This window comes from Sarcophilus harrisii, chromosome 3, assembly GCF_902635505.1.
Source record: "Sarcophilus harrisii chromosome 3, mSarHar1.11, whole genome shotgun sequence".
Classification (NCBI taxonomy): Eukaryota; Metazoa; Chordata; class Mammalia; order Dasyuromorphia; family Dasyuridae; genus Sarcophilus; species Sarcophilus harrisii.
In genome coordinates this window covers 579388664-579415043 of record NC_045428.1, presented here as the reverse complement: position 1 = coordinate 579415043, position 26380 = coordinate 579388664, and positions in this window count along the sequence as shown.

Here is a 26380-nt window from a genome sequence, read left to right as displayed (position 1 = left end):
AAAATCCCAGAGCCAGTGATTCCTAAACAGCAATTATTTGAAGAGAGAAAGACATCTTGGAGAGTGACTACTGATTCCAGAATTCCCAGGGATCCATCCAAATCCATCATCTGAATCCTGTCACAGAGATGTAGAATCTCTGAGTTGAATGGGACATCAATGGTCACTGCAGTCCACCCCCATAGTGAACCCCTTCATAATTTACCCAGTAAGTGGTCACCCAGACTTTGCTTACAGATTCCCAGGAAAGGAGAACCCACCACATGCTAAGACAGCCCCTTCAGCTGTTGGACAGCTCTAAAAATTAGGAGATGTTTTCTTCTGTATTAAGCTTGGGAAGCATGTTCAGAATTGGCCAGATTGCTTCCAGGTAGCACCAAAAAACTCAGATGTTTTCTCAATAAGGAAGCAATCCTCTCATTGGTGTCTTAGCCCCATAATAATAGCAAGAAAGGGACTGTATCTTTTTTTTTAAGAAAAGAGAACTTCAAACTCTCTCTTTTGTTCAACTCTGCCATGGATAGTAAGTCTCCTTAGAGGGTTCAAAAGCATGACGCCATTCCTCGCAGTCAACAATGCATCTATTACTCTTAAATGGCAGCTAGAACAAAGGAACTCAAATGGATAAACTTTTGCCTGGATTTCTAAAATGCCTCTTTTTTTGTTGTTCAGTCATTTTCAGTTATCTCCAACTCTTTTCTTGGCAGAAATATTGGGGTAGTTTGCTATTTCCTTCTCCAGTTTGTTTTCCAGATATGGAAACTGAGGCAAATAGGGTGAAGTGATGTGACCAGGGTCACACAGATAATAGTTTGCCATTTCCTTCTCCAGCTCATTTTCCAGATGAGGAAACTGAGGCAAACAGGGTGAAGGGTCTTGCCCTGGGTCATACAACCAGTAAATATCTGAGATCAGATTCAACTTCAGGAAGATGAGTCTTCCTGACTTTAGGCTGAACCTTATATTCACTGCACCACCTAGCTAACCCCATGCTGCCTCTTCTACTTTGTCTAATTTCCCTGAGCATAAGTGAGCAAATATTGATCTTGAGACATTCAAGTCTAGTCTAGGAGACATCCTTGTGAAATCAAGTGATCCAAAAATTCTAGGTCCATTGGTAAGAGATAACTAATGATGTGTTGAGGGAGTGGGATGGTATTCCTACATTGGACAAGATACCATTAACATAGGAAGATTCTGGGGAGAGAGAAAAAATTTTGGAACACAGGGTTTTGCAGGGGTGAATGTTTTTTGCATGTTTTTTTTGAAAATTAAAAAAAATCTATTATAAAGATAGGAAGATTCTCAAATCCTGACCTAAAAACATGGACAGTGCAGAACTTAGGTGAAGTATAAAAATAATTATTTACCAGTCATACAAATATCTTATGTTTTGGGTGACTATGGTAGTGCGCATCATTATCTCTGCTACTAGATAGCCTGAGGTTGGGAAATCACTAAAGTTTGAGAGTTCTGAGAGACACTAATAATTTGAGACAATTATGTGTCTGCACTAAGTCTGACATCAATATGATGAGTCCTGGGAATAGGAGGCCACTGGACTATCTAAAGTTGCTAATCATTGCAGTAGATATAACACTGGACATGAAATCAGGGAGACTCAAATTCCTGAGTTCAAATCAAGCCTCAGATATTTCCTAATCATATGACCCTGGGCAAATGACTTAACCCTGTTTTTCTTAGTTTCTTTCTCTGTAATAATATTCGGAGAAGGAAACAGAAAACTACTCTAGAACCTTTGCCAAGAAAATCCCAAATGTTTCTTGGATAAGTCACTGAATCCTGTTTGATGCTCCAGACAACCCTTTGAGACAATAAATGGCAGAACAGGTGATTACCTGCATAATTAGAGGGACTTTCCTCACCAGGAACTCCCCAAATCAATGAAATTAGAAATCTGGGAATGGGAATGGTATAGTTAATGATGAAAGATAAAAAAGAAGTTGGAAGTGGGATTGGGTAAAAAGGGGAAATGATCACAAAATCATACCCTTGTAGCTCTAAAAGCTAACTGCATTATGGTAAAAGGGAATTGTTTTGTGTTATGGTAAGACTCTATGAATAAGGGGCTTTCTAGTACTGAGGGATAAAGCCTAAATATATAATAGGAAAAAGATCAAGAAAAATGTCTTTTTTTTCTTTTTTTTTTTTGCTTTTTTATGTCTGCTTAGGTATCTGGCTTAGTTATGTTGTCTCTGAATCAGATATCACAATAGGTTTACCAAAGTTTCATTAAAAAAGGGTGATAGCTAAGGCTGTGTGCTCCCTGTATGCTTTGGATTTTTCCTCTGCCTCAATGACTCAATGACACATCAATTGTAGCACCAAAGCCCAAGGGCATTGGTTGAAATATCGATATCAAGAATCCAAGATGCTCACATCAGGCAGTGATGATCTAGAAAGCAAGAGTAATGAAAAACCAAGATGGGAGAATAAGCTGAACTGTACAAAGGTCATTCAAGCAATCAGAAACTAGGAGTTAAGGAACCATCTGTGTGAGCTAAGGAGCAGAGTAGGAAAACAACCAAGTAAACCGAGGGAAATCAACAGATAAAAAGGCAGGGCCAGAGAAGGCAAGAGAACAGGCAGCAATAACAAAGGAAGGGTTCTGACTCAGCTGCTGCTTCAGCTTCTCCTCCCTTTGCTCCCAATTCATCCTAATTACAACTAATCCTGAGTGAGCCTGGCTGGTAAGGATCACTTCAAACATCTGGCTGACTACAGGGCAAATGAAGGAGTGAGAAACAGTGTGTTCTTTGGCAAAGTCCTTTCCTGATGGTCATTTTATTATTTTAGCCCAGTAATCCATTGCTAATAGGATTTGGCTCGGGAAACATTATGGAAAGGACAAAGAGAACCTCTTCCAATAGAGAGATGTAAAGGTAGCCATTTTTTTAGGCCCTAGGTCTACTGGAGTGTGTCTGACACACAGTCTGCATCAGATTCAAGAACATCTGTGTTATCTCTGGCAAATCTTGCGATACCGTTTGTGTTTTTGGCCCACATCTGCTTTAGTGGCATCCACATTTCCTCTGCAGTGTATTCATTTCAGAGAGACCTTCTCTCATGGATCCTGAAATTGCAGATTTTAGGATAATTAGTCCAGACTTATAAAGCACCTCAGAGGCCACCTCACTCATCCTCCTCTCATTTTGTAGGTAAAAGAAGTGTGACAAAAGGTAACACATTTTTGGTGAGCATATGTGTGCAGTGTGCAGGATATAGAAGACCTAAAATAAGGACCTCTATTTGCAAATCATTTTAAAGTTTTCAAAGCAATTTATGCACCTCATTTCAATGGAGCCACAGAAGAATCCTCCAGTCAAACAACAACCATTTTTATTTTTTTATTCTTCTTTTATAGTTCTTTTTTTTAATTACTTTTTATTAAAAGTACATATGCATGGGTAATTTTTTACAACATTATCCCTTGCACTCACTTCTGTTCCAACTTTTCCCTTCCCTCCCCTCCACCCCTTTCCCCTAGATGGCAGGCAATCTTATACATGTTAAATATGTTATAGTATATCCTAGATACAATATATGTGTGTGCAGAACCGAACAGTTCTCTTGTTGCATAGGAAGAATTGGATTCAGAAGGTAAAAATAACCTGAGAAGAAAAACAAAAATGCAAGCAGTTCACACTCATTTCCCAGTGTTCCTTGTCTGGGTGTAGCTGATTCTGTCCATCATTGATCAACTGGAATTGAATTAGATCTTCTCTTTGTTGAAGATATCCACTTCCATCAGAATACATCCTCATACAGTATACAACAACCATTTTTAAACACACCCTCTGGTCTAGGCACTCTGTTAAGTTCTACCTGTGCAAAGAGAGGCAAAAACATGCTCCCTACACTAAAGAACCTCATATTCTAAAGGAGGAAACAAAATACAAAGAACTCTAGTAGTACAAGATGAATAATGGGATGTGAATAGGAGGTGATTGCAGAGAGAAGGCATTTAGGGAAAGGAGGAAAGTAGTAAAAGCCCCCTGAAGAAAGTAAGATTTGAGTTGAGTCTTGAAGGACACCAAGGCAGAATTTGTTATTTTCAGTTTATAGATAAGGAGAAAACTGAGGCTGATGGGGATAAATGGCAAGGCCACAAAGCTAATAACTGAAAGAGGCAGAATTTGAACTCAAATTCTCCTGATTCCAAATCCAACACATTCTCTAATATGTTGTATTTCTTTTGTAGAAGACGTATTCCTTGGGTTTTAAGGGCTTACAGTCTGTATGAGGATACTAGTTCTTCCACATGTTTAACAACTACAATCCATTACAAGATATCCTATAATCAGAATCGCATTGTTCGCTTCACAAAAAGATTCCTATGGGAGGTCAGATATGGGAGACAGAAATTTGAGCTGGAGTCATCAGGTAGACATTAATTAAGGGGGTGGAGTGGAACTGGATCTTGATAAAGGGTAACACTTAGACTAAAAATATGAAAATTTAATAGATTGTTCCAGGAATGTTGAGAAACCATTAAAATACGAGCTTGCTTGGTTAAAGTGAAGACAACATAAAATACCTCTCATATATCATAGCCATGGTCCTCCTAAAGCCTTACATTATGATCCACAAAAATCTTGTCATTTCACAAAAATCAATATTGATGTCTCTCTCACTTGTTCCCTTTTATTCCATAAACATTTGGGTTGTCAATAATTAATTACTTCCCCTTTTCATCATTCAAGCTATATGACATTGTTTTCTTATGCCAGCTATGGTGTGATATATAAAAAGTCAACCCTAGAATCTGAAAAGACCTGATTCATTTACTATCTTCATGACACTTAGCAAGTCACTAACCTCTCTAGACAGAAGTTTTATCATTTGTAAAATTAAGGGAGGGAATGAGGGAGAGAGAAAGGAAAAGAAGGAAGGAAGAAGGAGGAAGGGAGAAAGAAAAGAAAGAGAGAGAGGCAAGAACAAAGAGTAAGGGAGGGAGAAAAGAAGGAAGGAAGGAGGGAAAGATGAAGAAAGAAAGGAAGAAAGAAGGAAGGAAAGGGGAAGGAAGGAAGAAAAGGAAGCAAAGGGAAAAGGAAGGAGAAAGGAAGGAAGGAGTAAGGGAAGCACGGAGGGAGGGAGGAAAAATGAAGAAAAAGAAGCAAGGAAGGAGGAAGGGATAGATCAGGGAGAGAAGGAGGGAGGGAGGGAGGAAAAGATGGAGAGAGGGAAGGAAGAAAGAAGGGAGGAAAAAAGAAAGAAAAGGAAGGAAGGAAGGAAAGGAGTGAGGGAGGGAAGGACATCTTAAGAGAAAACAAGAATTCACAGAGGTGAAGGTGAAAAAAGTGGGTTCCAGATATGGTAACGTCACACATAAAGGCAGAGGAGCAGGAGACAGTGTGTCCTATATGAAAAATAGCAAGCAGACCAGTCTGACTCAACTGTGCAGACTGGAAAGAATTGTTATTACATAAATAGCCATATAAAGTGAGCACAAAACATATAACAAGAATATGTTGGAACTAGTTTATGATATTCTTTCAATGCTGAATAGAAAAGCTGATATTTGAGCCAAAAGGCAATAATAGGAAGCTCTGGCAGTTTTTAGAGCAGGGATGGGACACAATCAGACCTGTGTTTTAGGAATATCTCTTTTACAAAGAGGACACACATACATATACACTGACATACATAAACCCAGACACACACTAATCCTGTATTCAAAGGAAGAAAGAAGAAAGTCACTGAAGTTTCTCAATTAAAAAAAAATGCCATACACATTATTTGGAGGTCAGTAAGCTTGTGCAGAATTGCAGAGTAAAAAGCAAATAAAAGATGTCATCAGAGAGAGATTTGTACAGAATATGGCCCAGGAACACGGTGCAAGCAAAGACAGACTAATAGGCAGCCTGTGTAAACTGCATCAGCATCTGTGCAGTCCTGAGAGATCTGGAAGTTCAAAAGAGTTGAGTTTATATTCTATCTGAAGTACTCACAAGGTGGGTGACTGTAGTCATCATTTAACCTTTCTCAGCCTTAATTTTATCATATGTAAAATGGGAATGATAAATAAAGATCTACTGCAGAATTTTTGTGAGACTCAAACAAGATACTATTGGTAAAGTACCTTGCAACTCTTAAAACCATGTATAAAAGTAATTGATAGCTATTGCTCAATTATTAGGGCAGTGAGATTATGCAGTGGATAGAATGCCAGGTCTGGAGTTGGAAGATCCAAATTCATATCCAACCTCAGAAACTTTCTACGTGTGTGATCCTGGGCAAGTCATTTAACCCTTACTTTCCTCATCCATAAAATGAGCTAAAAAATTTGCCTTAGTTTCCTTATCCATAAAATGAGCTGAAAAATTAAATGGCAAATCATTCAAATATCTTTGCCAAGAAAACCCCAAATGAGGCCATAAAGTGTTGGAAATAATTGAAGATGACAGAACAGAAACAATCACCAAGCCACATCGACCCTAGAAGCATTTCCTCCAAGACATGGAGAGGTTGTAACCAGTTTCCCTGGGCATGAACATACTCTCGTAGCCATGTTTCCAGGAATGAGTCAGTCTGACTTTGCTGGACGGATGCTCAGACACATCACTGACACAGACCGATGGTCTGTCACTAGGGCAAGTGCTCAATGATTTTTTTTTTGCTGGGTTTTTTTTAGCTTCATGGAGTTCTCTGGAGCAAAAAAATCCCAGGTTACCTCCAATCATGAGTAGAGACCTATCCTGGGGAGGAATATATTAAACTAAAATGGATGGACTGAGATGAGAGTAAGCACCCTGGAAAGTACAGATCTTTAAAGAATTGAACATAAGGAACCATACAAATCAGTACAAGGTAAAAAAGAAATGCAAGCACTTAGATCTAAGAGAGGCACCTTCTCATACTCTATACTTCAATCACTGTTCACCCTAACCAAGGGGTTATTCTCAAGGCCTAAATAAAATCCACATTGATGGCCTTGGAGACACAGAGATTCTCACGAGCGTCACTCCAATGGTGCTTGGGGATTTGGCACAGCTCTGCTATAAAAAGGTCTCAGGAGATAACCTTTAACTAACTGCCTGCCCTAATCAAAGAAGGTGACCAATTAGCCTCCTTAACTCTCCTAATTAGCTCTGCAGTAAAGCTTTCCATGACAGGCCTATTTTTGCTTCCTTTCAATATCAGAATTAAAGGTCCTCCCCTTCTGTCTTTCTTGGTGGCTGGCCAAGAAAAGACTCAAACCCGTGGAGCAATCACATTGCATTTCCTCACAACTTTCTCTGGTACAGAAATTATGGAACCAGATAACTGTTTGTCCATCTTTCCATTTAAGTGTATTTTTATTCTATTTCCCCACATTCCCAGTCCACATCAGAAATGGATCTAAGGGAGAGACATAGGAGGGCTTGTATCTGAGAACCCACCACCCTATGGGGGTCTACTTCCATAGAATAGCACTCTGTCCAATCAAATGAGAATTATACAAGGACACATATCCTGTAGTAACCCTTTTCTGTGGGATCTTTTCTGTGATCCCATCCTAAATATCCTAGACTGGATATAGCGATAACACTTCTGGCCATGATGCTTTTGATTTCATTTTACTGGTTAAAAGTCAGTTGTTTGAAATTAGCCCAAGTTTTTTCTTTAAAAAAATATATTATCTACATTCTGTCTGAAATTAACATCACCAAATATCTCCAGCTGGAGGCTTTTCCCACAAATAATTTCAATGTTTGACATTAAAGATGCTGGATCTTTGTGTTTTTCTTCCTACGATTCTTCCCATTTCTCGGCCTTTATTTGTGTACATTTAGTATGCAAAGAAATGGAACTATATATTTTAGCTAATATGAATTTAGGAATTCTATCACATTAAGTAGTTAGTGCTTCCAAAATAGGACTATCTCTAAACTGGAGCAGGTCCTCTGGGAGGATACAAACTACAAGTATGAGCTATCATGATTTGGGGGAGTGTTTCAAAGGGTGTGGTGTATAGTAGTCTGATCAGCAGCTCTTCTGTTCTTCTTATTATTATTATTCAGCATGCCTTCTGTTCTTATTATCTATGTTTCTATAGACTATGTTTCTATAGACTTCCTGTAGTTAGGGTAACTAATCAGAGGGGGTAATTAATCAGTTAGGGTAACTAATCTTAAAAGAGACTAACAACTTAAGAAGCAGAGATGAGGAAGAGTCTGGGAAAAGCCAAAATCCTGTGCAAAGGAATTGAGAAAGAAGGTGGTATAGTCTAGAAAAAGGGAGTGATGTGAAATATATTTGAAAGATAAATTGGAGTAATTTAATGCCAAACTAATCAATTTGTTCATTATCCAAGAAATAAGAGGAAGTCGTTAGGATAAATAGAGGAATGTGACATATTCAGACACATGTAATTATTTGATTTTGATTTAATGATATTAAATTATTATCATCAAATAATTATCATATTAAATCATTAAAAGCAAAATTTGTTTTACTTTTGTCTCTATTCCTAGTCCCTCACCTTATACCTGTTATACAGTAGGTGCTTAATATATTCTTTTGACTTCTCTTCAAGAGAACAACCTGATAATTAGTTCCCAACTGTATCTCCAAGTACAAAGTTTGGAGAGAGCAGCTTTTAGGAACAAAGGAGGATAATTTGTAATAAGGATTGTCTACATTTTCATACAAATGTAGAATATTCTTGAGTGTGCTTTGTTCTCTCAAAGCAGGTTAAGAACACCTTGTACTCCTCATTTTAGGAGTGTACTTGACAAACCTGTTCTTCCTAGTACAAGGGTAAACTTTCCGCATGGAGGAACTCAGGAGGGCAGACACTGGCCCAAAGTGACTTGTAATGTGGAACTTTGGATTAATATAAAAACATGTGTGCTAATTAATTCATCAAAACTCTTTGAGGAAAAAGAAAGGGAAGTAAGAATCAGATGACAGAAGGAAAATATTTTCTTCCTTCTGTAACCAGAGGAACCATACCTTTAAATGGAGCTATGTTTAAGCCTCCCAGGATTTGGTTCTTTTAAAGGAGGTTATCCATTCCCAGTGCTGCAATTAAATGTGTCAGCAAAGCCCCTACTTAGTGCAACTAAGACACTTAATTTTCATTAAAAAAAAAAAAAAAAGATGACATTGTAAGCAATTATCCAAGACATACAACATTCACTGGTATTCATATTCATAAGGACAGATTGCAACACAGAGATGCATAAATTATCTGGAAGGAAGCTGTTCCCTTCCTTATTCCTCCTCCAGTTTCTGTGTATATTGGCTGGTTTTAATTACCTCTTTCCTGCCTTTCTGTCAAGTTCATTGGACTATGTAAGTCTCACTTTCCCTTCCATGCTCTACCTAGCATGAGTTAATATGAACCATTCAGAAGATATATTATGCCAGTAGTGGAAGGTGCAATGAAAGGCATTGTGGTCCAATGGAAAGAGTAGTGAGTCTGGAGTTAAATGACACGAGTTCTAATCTTCACTCTGATATTTTCAACAGGTATAATTTGGGCAAATAACTTAACCTCAGTTTGTTTTGTTTTGTTTTGTTTTGCTTTGTTTCATTTATTTATAAAGCTTAGAACACTGGACCTGAAGTCAAGAATATCTCAATTCCAATCCAGCCTCAAATGCTTATTAGAGTTATGACCCTGAGTAAGTCACTTCACCTCTGTTTGCCTCAGTTCCCTCAACTGTAAAATGGAGATAACCACAGCTTCTCACAGATATTTCTTTTCTCACAGATAATCACACTATTTCTCAACCTATAAAAAGTGATTACATAGTATCTGGCACATAGTAGGCATTATATAAATTTATTCCCTTCCCTTCCATGCAAAATGGATTATGTGTTCCTTAAGATCCTATCTAACACTATATCTGTCATCTTAGTAGACACTTACTAGATAGTTTGATTATGATCAAAGTGGTAATCAAAGGCCCAAAGACTCAGACTTCTTCCCTCAGATCTTTTCTTCTACTTCACAGAACCTCTGGGAAAAAGGAATTGGAATAGGAATTGAAAGATGGAAGAATGGGAGAGAGACTCAGTCTATCCTCCCCAGCTTTTTGAACTATGGCTTGTGAACCCATATGGGATCTCACAACTAAATGTTGGGGTCATGAAGTTATGACTTATTATCATTAAAAGTTTGATTTGTATATCTACTTAATATACCTATATATCTGGTGGGGATGACCAAAAAATTTCTCAGGTAAAAAGGTATTGTGAATGAAAAATATTTGTGCCTAGAGACACAAGTCTCAACCTCTACATTTGAATAATTAAAGAAGCTGAAGTAGAAGAACAGAACTAACTAGAAAATAAAAATCAAAAAACAATTGCTTCTTTTGTGTTCAGTTTTTTCAATCATATTTGATTCTTTGTGATCCTTTTGAAGGGTTTTCTTTGTAAAGATATGAGAGTGGTTTGCCATTTTCTTCTCCAGCTCATTTTGCAGATGAGGAAACTAAGGCAAACAGGATTAAGTGATTTACCCAGGGTCATATAGTATCTGAGGCCATATTTGAATTCCTATCTTCTTGACTTCAAGCTGTGTTCTATCCACTGCACTACCTAGCTGCTCCCTCATTTCATTTAGCATTCAACATGACAAGATGGATAGAGAGCCAGTCTTGGAATTAGGAAGACTTGAGTTCTACTCCTGACTCTGATCCACACTGTCTATGCAAAACTGGGGAGGCCACTTAGCTTTTCAGTGCCCCATACCCTTCTCTAAAAGTATATTTTCCTAATTCTCCTATATTTTAGTGGCTTCCCTCTTAAACAATCTCCAATTGATCCTGCATATATCTTACTTGTATGTAGTTATTTACATTTTGTATCCTATACTAGATTATGAGCTCCTTGAAAGTAAGGACTTTTTTTGCCTTTCTTTGCATCCTCAAACACTTAGCACAGTGCCTGGTACATAGTAGTTGCTTATAAATTTATACAGTGGTGCACTTAATTAATGCACCCAACTGAGTGAATATTTATGGGATCTTGGAAAGGTCACCTCATTTCTATGAACTTCACTTTCTTCATCTCTAGGAAGAGGAGTAGCACCAGATGAAGATTTCATGGTCCTTCAAGTTTACAATCAACTGCTTTTAGAATTTGGATTATTTGATTTGGAGAAGAAGAGGCTAATTGTACGGAGTTAGGAGATAGGATATATAAGGTGCTTCATGACTGTATTTATGCAAATATCTGAAGATAATAAACTTCTGTTCTCCACTGCATGCAGAAACAGAAATAGGATTCTTTCCTTTCAAGGAGATTTGAATGGGATCAACCTATAGAAATAAACATCTCTATAGCTTTCTCTTATCTAGAAGAAACCAGGCAAAAATCAAATTCTCATTTTAGGGTCACACAACAATATATGTCCCAAGTAAGACAACAATATATGTCCCAAGATAAATTAGAGAGAGAGAGAGAGAGAGAGAGAGAGAGAGAGAGAGAGAGAGAGATTGAAGAGCTATATAGATGTATAGATAAAAAGGATATATAAATGAATGGAGAGAAAAGATAGATGGATATTTAGATAGATGATGGATGGATGAAAAAAAAGAAAGATGATAGATAGATGGATAGATGGATAAAAAGAAATAAAGAAAGTAGATAGATAGACAGATGGATGGATGGATGGAGAGATAGATCATTTAGCAAGTGAATATTATTCTTTACATGTGGATGTTATTCATCCTTTGACGTCAAATGGTAATGTCTTGATGTGCATGTGTTATTCAGCATTGAAAATACAAATACAAGCAAGTAAAGTAGACCCTGCCCTCAATAAGCTTTCATTCCAACAAGAAAAGCCAGAATACAAAAAGGAGATAGAAAATTAGAAGCTAGAAGAGGCATCATGGTCTAGAGACCTGGTAAGGTGAAAGTCATAGTCAAATGGACCCAGAGGGAGAGTTCAATATTTAAAACTCTTCACACTCAGGAAATCCATCAGTGTTAGTATTGAGTATGTACCTGCCTCCTCTGCTCTGCCTTGTGCCCTCTCCTCATCATTAACCAAATGTATTTCCATTCCAGCTGGGCCAGCTGACTCAGTTTAGATGGACCCTTCCTATCCTTTTCATCTTCTGATATTATACTCCTTCCTTACATGGTATGAGGCAGTATGATGAGCTATAGTGGCTTCCTTGCTATTTCTCTCAAGTTCTATCCCACTTCCCATCTCCATGCCTTCAAACTAACTGTTTCTGTGCCCAATACCTCTGGCTCCCATTAAGATTCAACTCAAATAGTATGTAATAAAAGACGCTTTTCCTGGTCCCTCCTCCTACTAGAACTTTCTCCTCTAAGGTATACTTGTATATCTTGTGTATAACTAATTATGTACATGCTATCTTTTTCTCTTATAAGCTCCTTCAGGAAGATTTCAGAAAGACCTGGAAAAACTTATATGAACTGATTCTTAGTGAAGTGAGCAGAACCAAGAGAGCATTATACACAATAACAACAAGATTATACGATGATCAGCTGTGATGGATTTGGCTCTTGTCAACAATGAGTTTATTCAAGGCAATTCCAATAGATTTGTAATGGAAACCTCCATCCACATAGAGATAGAGAATATGGGGAATGAATATAGATCAGAGCATAGTACTGTTACTTCTTTTTGTTGTTATTGTTTGCTTGTTTTTATTTTTCATGTTTTCCCCTTTTGATCTGATTATTCTTGCACAGAATGACATAGAAATTTGTTTCGAAGAATTGCACATGTTTAACCTATATCAAATTGCTTGCTATCTTGGGGAGGGTGGGAATGGGGAAAAAGAAGGAGAAAATTTCGAAATACAAGGTTTTGCAAAGGTGAATGTTGAAAACTATCTTTAAATGTATTTGGGAAAAATTAAATAATGTTAATTTTTTTTAATATAAGCTCCTAGAGGATAGGAACTTTTTGTGTTTTTTCTTTGTATCTCTAGCAAAATGTTCTTGTTGATTGATTAATGTTCTTGTTGATTGATTGATTAATCTAAACAGGAATCCCCCATCATAACACCCTTGAAAAGAATTATCAACCTGGGGAATGTGGGTTTTCAGGGAAGACTAGCCCCTCTATTGTAAGGGCTATCGAGCCCTTTTCAGGGCTGCCTGTTCACCTTTGGTGTCTACCTTTCACCTAACTCTTACCTAGGGCTCTGGAAAGCTGTAGCATATGGAGGGGCTACATCCCAATAAACTATCTCATCAATGAACTAAACAAGGTGCAGGAAACCAATAGACCTCAACTATATTAGTGACTTGATATGTCTATCCCAAGCATGTAGGACTTCCCTGAGCAGAATAGGCAGATGAGAATAATTTGTTCCAGTCATCACAAAAGCTGAAATAGTCTCTGTGAAGAGTTTAGACTGCAGTGGTTCTCAAAGTATGGTCTAGAGAATCCTGGGGATCTCTGAAACCCTTTTAGAGGGTCTACAAATTCAAAAATAGTTTTTATTTCCAATATGGTAAATGTCTATAAATATAACCCAGATAAACAAAAAGGCTTTGGAGAGATCCTCAATAATTTTTAATAGGATAAAGATACTGAAAACAAAAGTTTGAGAATCACTGGTTTAGAGCTTAGTCAGATATAAAAAAATGCCAAGGTCATTCACTGTATCCTGGATCATCACAAGCCATCTTGACTTTTGTACTGGCACTAGGTGTTGACAACTCTGGAAAAATGAGGCAGATAGCTCAGTTCAACTTTGTCTCACTTAAAATCCACTCCACACACAAGTCGACATCACCCATAAAATCATGGTGTCTTTAATCCTCTCCAAAAATGAATAATGAACAATGTCATCTATCTACTCCCTTGAAGATGTCTACTGATCATCACAAAAAACCTCACTTCAAATACTATTCTAATTCCCATTTTTACGGGTGAGGAAATTGGATCTGAGAGTGATTAAGGAGACTTCCTTAGAGTCTTTTAACAAGTAAGTGTCTCAGGCAGAATTAGAAATCAGGTAGTTCTGACTCCAAACCCAACCCCTTCTCTAGTAACCATGCTACTCCTCAAACATTAACTCCAAAGTATATATCTTCTTCTTTGGGTCTCTGAATCTATAGTGACAGGGAAGAATAGATGGCCTCAAAACGTCCTTCCAGCTTTAATAAAAATCACAAGAGTGCTTGAAAGATTGTAAAGCTCTTTATAAATGTTCTTATTTTATCCTCATAGCAATACTGTGAGGTGCTATTATTATCATCATCCCTATTTTACAGATAAGGAAACTAAGGCAGTCAGCACTTGTGACTTTCCTAGAGTCACAAAGTCCACAAATATCCGAGCCTGGATTTAAACCCAGAGATTCCTGACTCCAAGCACAGTGCTCTATCCATTGAACAACCTACCTACCTTCTGTGGCCATATGATTCATATAAAAACTTTTCCTAACTTTTGACAAAATAATGGAGTAGAGATTCTTATTTGCATCTGGGTTACTTTCTGATATTTTTATTGTTCAGATTGTGGGGGTTTTTTGAGGGTGGTGGGATTGGGGGAGGAGATTGTCACAGAGGGAAGATATTTCAGTTTTCTGATTTCATCCATGTGGGAACCTTTAGGTGTAATGCAAGTCTGCCCATAGTCTGTGACTTATAGATTTAGAGGTATCTGGGTTACCAAGAGGATAAGTGCATTGACCAGGGTCAGTGAGAAGAGATGGGCTTGAAACCCAGTTCACTTATTTTCAAAAGCCTTTCCATCTACTGTCATATCACCATTCCATATTTAGTCTATGTCTATTACTTATTGTATTCTTTTAATTGCTTCATATGCTTATTCCCAGCCAAATTATAATCTCCTTGAAGACAGGGATTACATCATATACTTTTTTGCACCAACACCACATTTTAGCTTAAAAGGCAGACAATTATAGCACGTACTAAGTTGACTTGAAACCAATAGATGAAGTTTGTTGTCACTGACCAAGGTCTACTTGGCGCCTTGGAGAAACAATTTCTCACCCCCTGCCTTCCAATGATCATCCCAGCTGTGAGACAGGCTGTTCACTTCCTTTGACAAATGAATTTTCATATAAGCTGTTTGAGATCCTGCTGGCAGCAGAGGCCTCAAGTCACAAACAGCTGGAGGAATGGTTTGTTCCCTTCCTGAGCATCATTGGCCCCATTCAGCTCCCTTACGCTTAAGAAACAAAAAAGGAGCTTTGCGGTGATGAAAAGATTGGGGAAAAGGTAATATTTGTCAAGCTCTCGCAACAGGCCCTATGCAGCAGATTGAAACCATTGAGAAGGTTTACCTGCATTCTCCTGGTCTGACTTATTTTTGGCTCATACAAATCTACTTATTCATATTTTATCCAGTGATTTGCAGTCTTTTCTGGGCATGTGCCAGATTCCCCTGGCCCCAAGTCGCCTCTCTTCCAGACTCAAAGTATAAGGATTTCTAGTTCTACTATGAGTAGAGGCATCCCTGAGGCATCAATGTGGCACAAAGCTTTTGTTTTGGATTTGTGAGGCTGAGCTCAAGTCCCAATTTAAATGCAGGTGTGACCTAGACAAGTTACTTCATTTTCCTGAGCCTCAATTTTCTCATAGATAAGGTGAAGGAGATGAATTATGAAAACTTTCAAGTCCCAGATTTATTGTCCTCTGATCAAAGGACTATATATGAAACCCCTCCTGCATCCTCCATCCTTTATCCCTCCTGCATCCCCCATCCTTTATCCCTAACAAGCAATCATCCAACATCTGCTTGGAGATTTCGAATGAGATTGAATAATAATGGGGATGAGAATAAGTACAATAGCTGATATGGGTATAATGCTTTACAGCTGCAAAGTGATTTACAAATATTTCTCTTGATTCTCATGATCATATGAGGAAGGTGTTATGATTAACCCAGCAGCTAGGTAATATAGTATATAGAGCCCCAAGAATGAAGTCAGGATGACCTTAGTTCAAATCCCATTTATATTTGGGCATGTCACTTAAACTCAGTTTTCTTATTTCTAAAACAGGGATAATAATAGCACCTACCTTCCTGGGTTGTTGTAAGGAGATGAGATTTGGAAAGTGCTTAGAAATACCTCACACAGAGTAAGTGTTATATAAATGCTAGGTATTATTGACATTTCATTCATTTTACTGATGTGGGAACTGAGTTCAAGGAAGGTAAAATGACTTACCCAGAGCTAAAAAAAAAGTAGGAACTATATGAGAGAGTTTCTAAACTCAGATTGTCCTGTTCCAGATCCAGGGCTTTGCTACTATCTTGCTAATTTCCTACATTTTGAAGAAACTCATTCCATCATAGGGATCACAATCCAAAGCAAAAAGTAAAACAAAGACACCAAAAGTTGTTATTGACGGTCCTTTTTGAGGAAAACCATAATCATCAGAAGGATGATGTCTTGATTTTTGCAAACATTGAATATGAATAGGGCAGAGCTGCCCAAAAGTCATCACTCTCTGAAGTCCAGTGGCAAGATAAAGGTCAAGATGACCAGTAATGGTCCCATCAAAAAAATAAATCCCTGATTGATCAACCTGGTATTTCCAGATTTCTCCTCCATGCAATCTCTGCTCCATTCCTCCCCAGAGGAAAAAGGGTAAAGGGAAGCTTCCTTCAAGACCCAGGGAAAAGAAAAGTTATAACTGGGAAACCACTTTGACTAAGGTCATGGGAGTGGTCCAGATGATTTACAAAGGATTCTTCAAGTTTTAGAATCTTGGAATTCATATTCAACTTTATTCAACCAACATTCATAAGGTGCCTACTATATACAATACATTGTGCTAAATTATGGGAATCCAAAGATAAAACCAAGTATGACCCATGCCTTCAAAAAACTGTTTTGCTGGAAACAGGATTAAATATTATCAAGTTAACAGGCATAGTGTTAAGCACTGGGGATACAAAGAAAGACCTGGAGATCGTGAGGAAGCCTGTCAATTTGGAAATCTGAACAAGCTATGGCTTATGATGGTGATGGAATATTATTATGCTTTAAGAAAAGATGAGCTTGATGATTTTAGAAAACATAGAGAGATTTATATGAAATAATGGAGAAAAAAATGAGCAGAACCAAGAGAATATTGCATATAGTAATAGCAATTTTTTTAAGTAGAACTCTAAATATTTAACTTAAATACAAAGGAAATATGAGAAAGACATCATCTGCATCTAGAAAAAGAATTGATGAATAGAATTATGTATAGAATGGTTTTACACATATTTCTATATGTGCATGAATATGTTTGTGGGTGTGTGTGTGTGTGTGTGTGTGTGTGCTGTGTCTAATGGTAACCATCTCTAGGGTGAGGTTGACAGAGGAAAGAAAAAGGGGGGAGGAAGAAAGTTACATGATAATGTTATCTTATTTTTTTTTTAAATAGCAAGTTAGACAAGTAGATTTGTAGTTTTATATCCTATCATTTTTTTTATTCTGTGTTAAGGAATGCTCATTTTATTTCTTAACTTCATAATAAAATTAGAGAAAAACAAAGAAAGGAAAAAAAAAAAGTTTCCACTCTTAAGGAACTCACAGTCTAATGAGAGAGATAACATGAAAATAAATATGTACAAATAAATATGCATATATTATTATGCAAATAACTATGTCCTCAAAGCTATATATAAGATGAATTGGAAGCAATCACAGATGGAAGGCACTAGAATTTAACAGCATTGAGAAATACTCTAGACATGATTTTAACTAAAACTTAAAGAAAGCCAAGAGGCATGGAGGTAGAAGGAGAGATTTATAGGGAATAAATAGTTGGTGTGAGTTTCCTGAAGTAGAAGTTGGCTTATCATCTTCTGGAGTACAAGGGAAGGAGGTCAGTATCATTTAAATAAATAATCAAACAAAATGTAATTTGATGAATCATAGGATATAAGAGTTGAGATATACCTCTTTGGCCATTATTCCAACTTCTACATAAAAGGAATCTTTGTCATAACTTATTTGACAAGTAGTCATTCAACCTTCACATATTCATTCATTTGGCTTTTCTTTGGAGACTTCCAATGAGACAGAATCCATCACCTCTGTAGACAACACATAGAGTATGAGTATGTGCCTAAAGCCTAGGTATTTTGTCTTTTTTTTCTACTTGGATTAATTTTTTTCCTAATTTTTCATTGTTATTGGGTCCTTCAGTCTTTTCTGTACTTTAATATTAACAGTTCCCATTGGTCCAGGAAACCATCAATATCTACATGAGGACACCTTCAAGTAGAAAAAAAAAGGAGATGCAGCTCATAGGGTCATGCTCTGGAATTAGAAGGGACCTATAGAGCCATATATCCTTAAGTCCTCATTTTACAGATGAATAAACTGAGGTCCAAGGAAATGAGATGAGTTGCCCTAGTTCATTTGGGTAATTGTCATAGGCTCAGTCTCTGACTTCTCGAGCTTGGTGGAAGGCTGATGCTGAATAGATATCATCAATTTCTTTTCTCTAATCTCTAGCTTGGCCCAAATGTCTCCTCACAGATGTTGAGTTTGCTATTTTCATAAAAATCAGTTAATGTGGGAAATTAGACACTGCTGCCTAAGTTGTTCACGGGGTGGGTGAATGTGACTTGGACAGTTGAGAGAGAATTAAATGTTCCTGAATACCAAACGAGGGCCCTACCTCCTCCTTCTCCTGCCTCCCATTTCCCTCTTCACAGTACTCAATCAGCCAGATGCACACTGGACCAGCTCCAAAGCCCACAGACACCTCTCCACAATGTTGAGCCCTGCTGCTCTGTCCGGGGAGGGGGAGACACCTGCTGTCCCAAGATGGGCTTTACTGAATCACCACACTGACATTTCAGAACCATTCAATAAGAGAGAAACTATGAGCCACAATTTACTGGGCACCCAGGCAGCCATCCGCACCAGCAGGCAGCTTGCCCACTTTGCTGGCTCCCTTCCCTTCCCACTCTTGCTAGACATTCCTCCCACTGGCCTTCAATTCCCATATTCCTCACACGTTTCTGAGTACATAATGATCCGAATGAAAACTCCCAGCCTTTCACCTCTTTAACCTCTCAATACCTCGGAGAGAGCTGGATAATTCAATCTGCACACAGGAGACCCATCAACGTGAAGCTGGGTACACCTGCCCTGCTCCATTCCGTATGATTCTGAAAGTCTTTAACCAATACTAACCCCATTAGAGCTTGGGCAGCTGTTTCTAGCTAAACTGACACCCTCCTGGGAGGAATGAAATGGCCCTGAATGAAATGTCTGTATTCAAATTTGGGCGATATCATAAAACCATAGTTTCGGAGCTGAAAGGCACTTTGGAGTCCATTGAGAAACCCCTATTTTAAGAGCTGATGAGGGATTAAGTGCTTTGTCTTGGATTATACAGGTAAAAAGTGTCTGAAGTGGGGTTTGAATTCAGGTCTCCCTGAATTCAAGGCCCGTATCCTATCTACTACATTACCTTGCTTCCAGACTGAGCAATACATCTCAGGGATCCTTGACTTTTTGTGTCCTGCACCCTTAAGGCACTCTGCTGAACCCTTCTCAGGGTGGACCCCTTCTCAGAACAATATTTTTAGACATAAAATAAAATAATGCATAGATGACAAAGGAAACATTATATTAAAAATTATTATCAATGTTTTTTTAAAGATCAAAGTGAAGATCTCAGGTTTAGCTCAACCCCCAAGGACCTTCTACAGAGAATAATCTCAAAAGGAGTTAACAGCCAAACTTGTATTTGTTTCTCTTGATTAACCAAACTTTTGGCAACTTTCTACAGAAATTGCATTCAACTTACCTTACAAATATCTTACATATAGCTGGTTATTTCATTGTTTGTATGTGAACTCTTGGATGAAAGAAACAGTTTTTGTCCACTATTTATTACAAACAGTTTGATTGTGATGTAGAGTACTGGTCCCAGAGCTAGAAGCCCAAATTCAAATCTAGCCTCAGATACTACTGTTACCTTGGAACTCTTAGCCCTTGCCCCCTTCAGTTTCCTCAATTGTAACACGAAGATAATAATAGCATCTATCTCCTAGAATTATTGAGGATCAAATGAAATAATTGTAAAGTGAATAGTATCTGGCATATAGTAGGTGTTTAATAAATGTTTTTTCCATAAACATGTATGTGTAGACATACAGACATATATATGAATAAATACTTAACTAAATCCTTTTCCAATCCATGCTAAATGCTTTGCTGCAATAATTAAATTTTAAGTTTGATCTCGAGAACAAAATTAGATAGCAGAGAATAGGTAACCCACCAACCATGCTATGAGTTGAGGTGTGCTGTCCCCAAAGCTGTCCCCTGGCTAATTTGTCATCTTAAATTCAATTGTTAGGTTTCATTTATTCCTATTCAGATGTGAGTTTTCCACTAGATTAACCAGGGTCTGATTCCTGACTCTACTACTCCATACCTTTGAGAACTTAAGCAAATCCTTGACCATCTTTGGATCTCAGGTTCCTTAGCACTAGGTGACTTCTGGTTTCCCTTTAGCTCTAAGTGCATGCTTGGTGTCCATAAGTTTTTTTCCATTTCAGGAATGCCTGCCCAAAATGTACATCCTTTTGAAAGAAGCAATATAGGAATCCATCGTCCATGAGGTAAGGTGTTTGTAAAACAAATAGATGGATTTGTAACTGGGGACCTAGGTTCAATGCTTCCTGTTGACCTTGCACAAATTACTTAACCTCTCAGAAGCCAAGTATCATCACCTATAAAATGAGGAGATTGGACTAAATGGCATTGGAAATTTCTTTGAGCTATAAATTTATGGTTCTGTGATCCTTAGGATTATGGAAAGGAAAGCAAGTATCATCATGTCCGTGTTACAGATAAGCAAAACATGGTCACAGGGTTTGCCAGAGTTTATATAGTAAAAGAAGTATAATCAAACCAGAAAAGACCCTTTTCTCCTAACATCTGCTCCTATGGTTTTTCACTTTTCTAGACTCTCTCACTTTGCTATTGTTTTTCAGTCATTCATTCACATGCAATTTTTCATGACCCCATGGATTACAACATACGAGATACTTCTATCCTCCACTATCCCCCAAGTTTTATCCAATCTCAAGTTCATTGCTTCCATCATACTACCTATTCATCTCCTCCTCTGACCTCCTCTTCTTCCTTTTGTCTTTAATTTTTCCCAAAATCAGCATTTTTCTAGTGAGTTCCTTCTTCTGATTAGGTAGCCAAACTACTTAAGCTTCAGCTACAATATTTGGCTTTCTAATGAATAACTTGAATTCATTTCTTTAATGATTGATTGATTTGATCTTGCTATCTAAAAAACTCTCAAAAGTCTTCTCAGCATGTGTAGTTTTCCACTTTCTTTATAACTCAATTCTCACAGCTATACACTACTACAGGAAGACAAAACTTTTTTGGCAAGGTGATACATATATATATATATATATATATATATATATATATATATATTTAGTATGCTGTCCAGTTTTGCCATAGATTTTCTTCCATGGATCAAACAATTTTTAATTTCATGACTATTGTCACCATTTGCAATGATCTTTGAGCTCAAGAATATAAAATATGACATTGCTTCCATTGCTTTTCCTTCCATTTGTCTGGAAGTGATGGGACTAGTTACAATGATCTTAGCTGTTTCAATGTTCAGCTTCAAACCAGTTTTTAGTCTTCTCTTACCCTCATCAAGAGGCTTCTTAACACTTCTTTATTTTCTGCCATCAGAGTAGCATTGTCTGCATATCTGAGGTGGTTGATGTATCTCCTAGAAATTTAATTCTGGCTTTTGTTTCATATAGCCAGTCATTCAAATGACATAGTCTGCATCTAAGTTAATAAATAATGTAATAATATACAGCCTTGACATTCCCTTTTTCCAAACTTAAGCCACTTAGTTGTTACATGTTCAGTTCTAACTGTTGCTTCTTGATCCACATACAAGCGCCTCAAGAAACAAATAGGATAATCTGGTTTCTTTGAACTTGACACATTTAATTGTGATCCATACAGTTACAGGCATTAGAGTAATCAATGAAACAGAAGTAGATTTTTATCTACAACTCCCCTGATTTCCCCATAATCCAGCAAATGCTGACAATTTAGTCTCTAGTTCTTTACCTCTTCTAAAACCACCCTGCTCTTTTGATAATTTTTGGTTAACATATTGAAATCTAGCTTGCAGAATGTTAAGTATAACCTTGATGGTGTGAGAAGTGAGTACAATTGGTCGGTACTTTGAACATTTTGTGACATGTGATTAGGACATAAACTTTCTTTTCCAAACCATTGGTCAATGGTTGAGTTTTCCAAATTTGCTGGCATGTAGAGTGCAACACTTGAACAGTATCATCTTCTAGGGTTTTAAATAGGTCATTTGGAATTTCATCACCTCCACTAGACTTATTGCTAGTAATGGTTCCTAAGGACTATTTAACTTCATTCTCCGGGATGTATGGCTTTCCATCAGTAACCACACCATTGTAGTTTTCATGGATGTTAGGATCTTTCATATATATATTTCTTCTGTGTATTCTTGACACCTCTTCTTAATCTCTTCTGCTTCTGTTAAGTCCCTACCATTTTGTATTTTATTATGTTCATTTTTATATGAAGTGATCCTTTGATAGATATAATTTTCTTGACTTCTCTTTTCTTTCTCATTCTTTTTTATTTTCTTTTGCTTCTTGGCATTGATCTTTCGAGAAAACCTAATCTCTTCTTGGTATTCTCTGGAATTTTGCATTCTATCAAATATATCTTTCTCTTCCTCTTTTTTTCACTTTTCTTTTTTTATGATCTATTTATAAAGCTTCATCAAACAGCCATTTTGCTTTCTTGATCTTCTTTTTCTTTGAAATGCTTTTTGTTTCTGCCTACTATATAATATTACAAACTTCTGTTCTTGAAGAACTCCATCTACCAGATTTGATCCCTCAAATCTATTCATAATCTCCATTTCATAATCATTGGGAATATTATTCAGGTCATAATTATGCAGTATGATGTTTTCTCTATTTTTTTTCAATTTTAGTCTGAATTTTGCAAAAAGAAGCTTATTATCCAAACCACAGTAGATCCAGGTCTTTTTTAATAACTGTGTAGAATTTTTCCATCTTTAGTTGTACAGGATATAACCAATCTGTTTTCCATATTGGCCATGTGGTGATGTCCATGTGTGGAGTCTCCTTTGGGGTTGCGGGAAAAGTGTTTGCTATGAGCAATGAGTTACCTTGGCAAAATTCTATTAGTCTATGCTCTGCTTCATTTTGTACTTCCAGGCCAAATTTGCCTGTTATTCCAGTCACCTTTTAAGTACTTACTTGAGCATTTGAATCACCTGGGATGAATGGGATGTCTTTTGGGTGTTATTTCTAGAAGATGTTGTAGTTCTTCAGAGATAGCATTGAGCAATTTTGAAATCTTCAGCACCAGCAGTTGGAGCATAGACTTGAATTACTGTGATATTGAACCGATGTGCCTTGGGATTTGAACAAATATCATTCTGTCATTTTTGAAAGGATAGCCCAATACTGCTTTTTTCATTCTTTTATTGACCAAAAGGGCTACTCCATTTCTTTAAGGAAATTCTTGCCTACAGTAATATATGTAATGATCCCTGAATCAAATTTCCATCCATTAAAGTTCAGTGACACACAAGTTGTCAATGTTTAAAATTTTCATCTTCTAATTGACCATATCCAGTTTACACTGGTTCACAATTCTTACATTCTGAGTTGCTATGGAATGCTGATCCTTGCAATATTGAACTTCCCTTTCATCACCAGATATGTGTGTGTGTGTGTGTGTGTGTGTGTGTGTGTGTGTGTGTGTGTAGCAGCTGAGCTTCATTTGGCCTTGGCCCAGACATATTATTCTTTCTGGAACTAATTATAATTGTCCTTTACTCTATCCCAGTAACTTCTTGGACACCTTTGGACCTAAAGAGTTCATTTTCTATATCTTTTATCATTTTAATATTTTCCATGGGATTTTCTTAGCAAACATACTGGATGGCCATTGCCTTCTCCAATGGATCACCATTTGCATCTCCATTATGATCTGTGCATCTTGGGTAACCCTGCACAGCATAGTTCATGGTTTCACTGAGGTATACAAACCCTTCCACTATAACAAGACACCAATGCAGGAAGAAAGGCAGTGATCCAGAAGAATTACCAGCCTAACAATTCCTGGGATATAATGGGATGGTAATAAATTGTTGTTAGTTGAGTGATTAATTCAATCCTCATAGCTACTTCTGAGGGGAAGAGGAGTTGGAGGTTACCCCCAACAGCTAGCCTCCCTTTCATCTTTCTACCAATCACTACAGAAGACAAAGGCACAATGCACCTGCCAACTTTGGCATACCGACCCAAGCCTTGCACATCTGTTTGCATTACCATCAAACTCACATAATGCAGCCCCACATGCCAAAAGGGTTCTCTTTTAGCATAAAATATTCAAAACCCTAATTAAAATGAACTCGGGACAGTTGGCCACAAATAATCTGTCCTCTTACCAGCTTCAAGTGAAGCCCTAGACTCCTCTGGCAGCTGATTTTTATATCAGTTTTCTTGGTGTTATCTATTTTCTGCAGCAAGTTCACTTGGAAAGGGTTACTCTTGAACCATCACCCCAAACTAATGAGAAATATTTTTTAGCCTCTCATATTCACTCCCAGATTCTCTCCAGTAAGCACAAAATGTATTCATCAACTTGGCATATTTTCCCAACATGTTTAGGGAATTGGTGTTGAATTCATTTTAACCCTAATATTTTGTAAACCATAGACCCTCACCCTTTCTGAAAAATCATGATGGCAGGTGAATTCAATATCAATGGAAGGACACAATGAATGAAGATAGATTGCTGCATCTTACCAATGAGGACTTACACAAAAGAAAGGCAAAGAAGACATCATTAAGGGTACTTGGCTGGACTCAGAGATGGTTCAATTTTGTCACGAGAGTTAGGAATGGCAAATGGATAAGCTTGAGTCTGTGATGGAATCCTCAAATACAATGAAATCCAAAAAGCATTTCTTAAACTCATTGCATATAAACCAAGAACTATGCTAAGCATTTGAAATGCAAATAAAAAATAAAATGATTCTTGCCTCTAAGTAGCTTATATTCTAGTAGAAATTACAAAATAGTATGATATCCAATGAATATCCATCAGTTGATGGATCACTATGGAGCTTCTGGGGAAAGATGGGCACAAGAAATGCACACAATTAGAAGACACAGGGGGAATTCGAACCATAGGTGTATATATTGATAAATCCACAAAAACATTAAAACACTTAAATAATTTAGGACAAAGATTAACATTCCTGTAATTGACCATTTTCTGATCATAAATGTTTGCTTTTTAAATAAATTGATAATTTGGCTTAGTGTCAGATATGGCTCAGAAAAAAAGGAAATAAGCATGTATTAAGTGCCAAACATGCCAGACACTGGCACATATCTCATAGGGTTATTGTGAGAATATCTGTAAAGTGTTGAGCACAGCAAAACATTTGTTTTCTTTCCATTTGTTAATATTTTCTCACATAAGGTAGGTGTTATTATTACCCTAATTTGCAGTACAACTTTAGACAAGCTGCTGACAGTAGAGGAAACTGAGGCAGACAGAAGTCAAGTGACTTGCCCAGATTATACATATCTGAGGTTAAATTTGAAATAGGATCGTTCTGATTTTAGACTTAGTGCTCTTTCTTCTCTGCTACCTAGCTGCTCAGAGTGAAAGTAAAAGCTTTGGCTTTCTATAACTTGTTGTAGACAATATTGAAGTCCTCCTTAAAAAATTACTCTTTGGCCTCCTCTCTGAATTGCTATCCCAATCTGCTTCTTTGGAAACTTCTTCGTTAAAATTAAAACGATATCCATGAAGATTAAAAGGATATCCATGGAGTAGAATTTCAGATTTACAAGTGAGCAGTGAATGTGTTGTTATTTCCATTACTCCTTGGAAGAGAGTAGAAAACTTCCTTAGTACCCTATAATAACATTTCAAGGCGGCTACTTACACTACTCAAATCCATAGCTTTCTGCAGCTATAGCAATTTGAGTACAAAATTATCCAGTCCCTGCCAGGACTCTTCCCCAGCTCCTGCTTAGGATTTGTTAGGGAAAATAAAATCACCAGTCAAGTTCAGAACTTTAAACAAAATGATCTTTAAGCAGCTTTGACCTCATTACCCCAAGAATTACAGATTCATACACAAGAGTGTTTGAGAGATTAGAAAGAGATTTGGATTTAATGAAGTTACTCAGGATAATACAAATATCAGAGATTTGAACTTGGGTCCTCTGACTCTAAGCCACGTAGGTGACAACAGTAGATAAAGTGTAGGGCCTGATTCTAAGACCTGGAGTCAGTGACTCATTTTCATGAATTCAAATATGGCCTCAAATACAGTTCTGTGA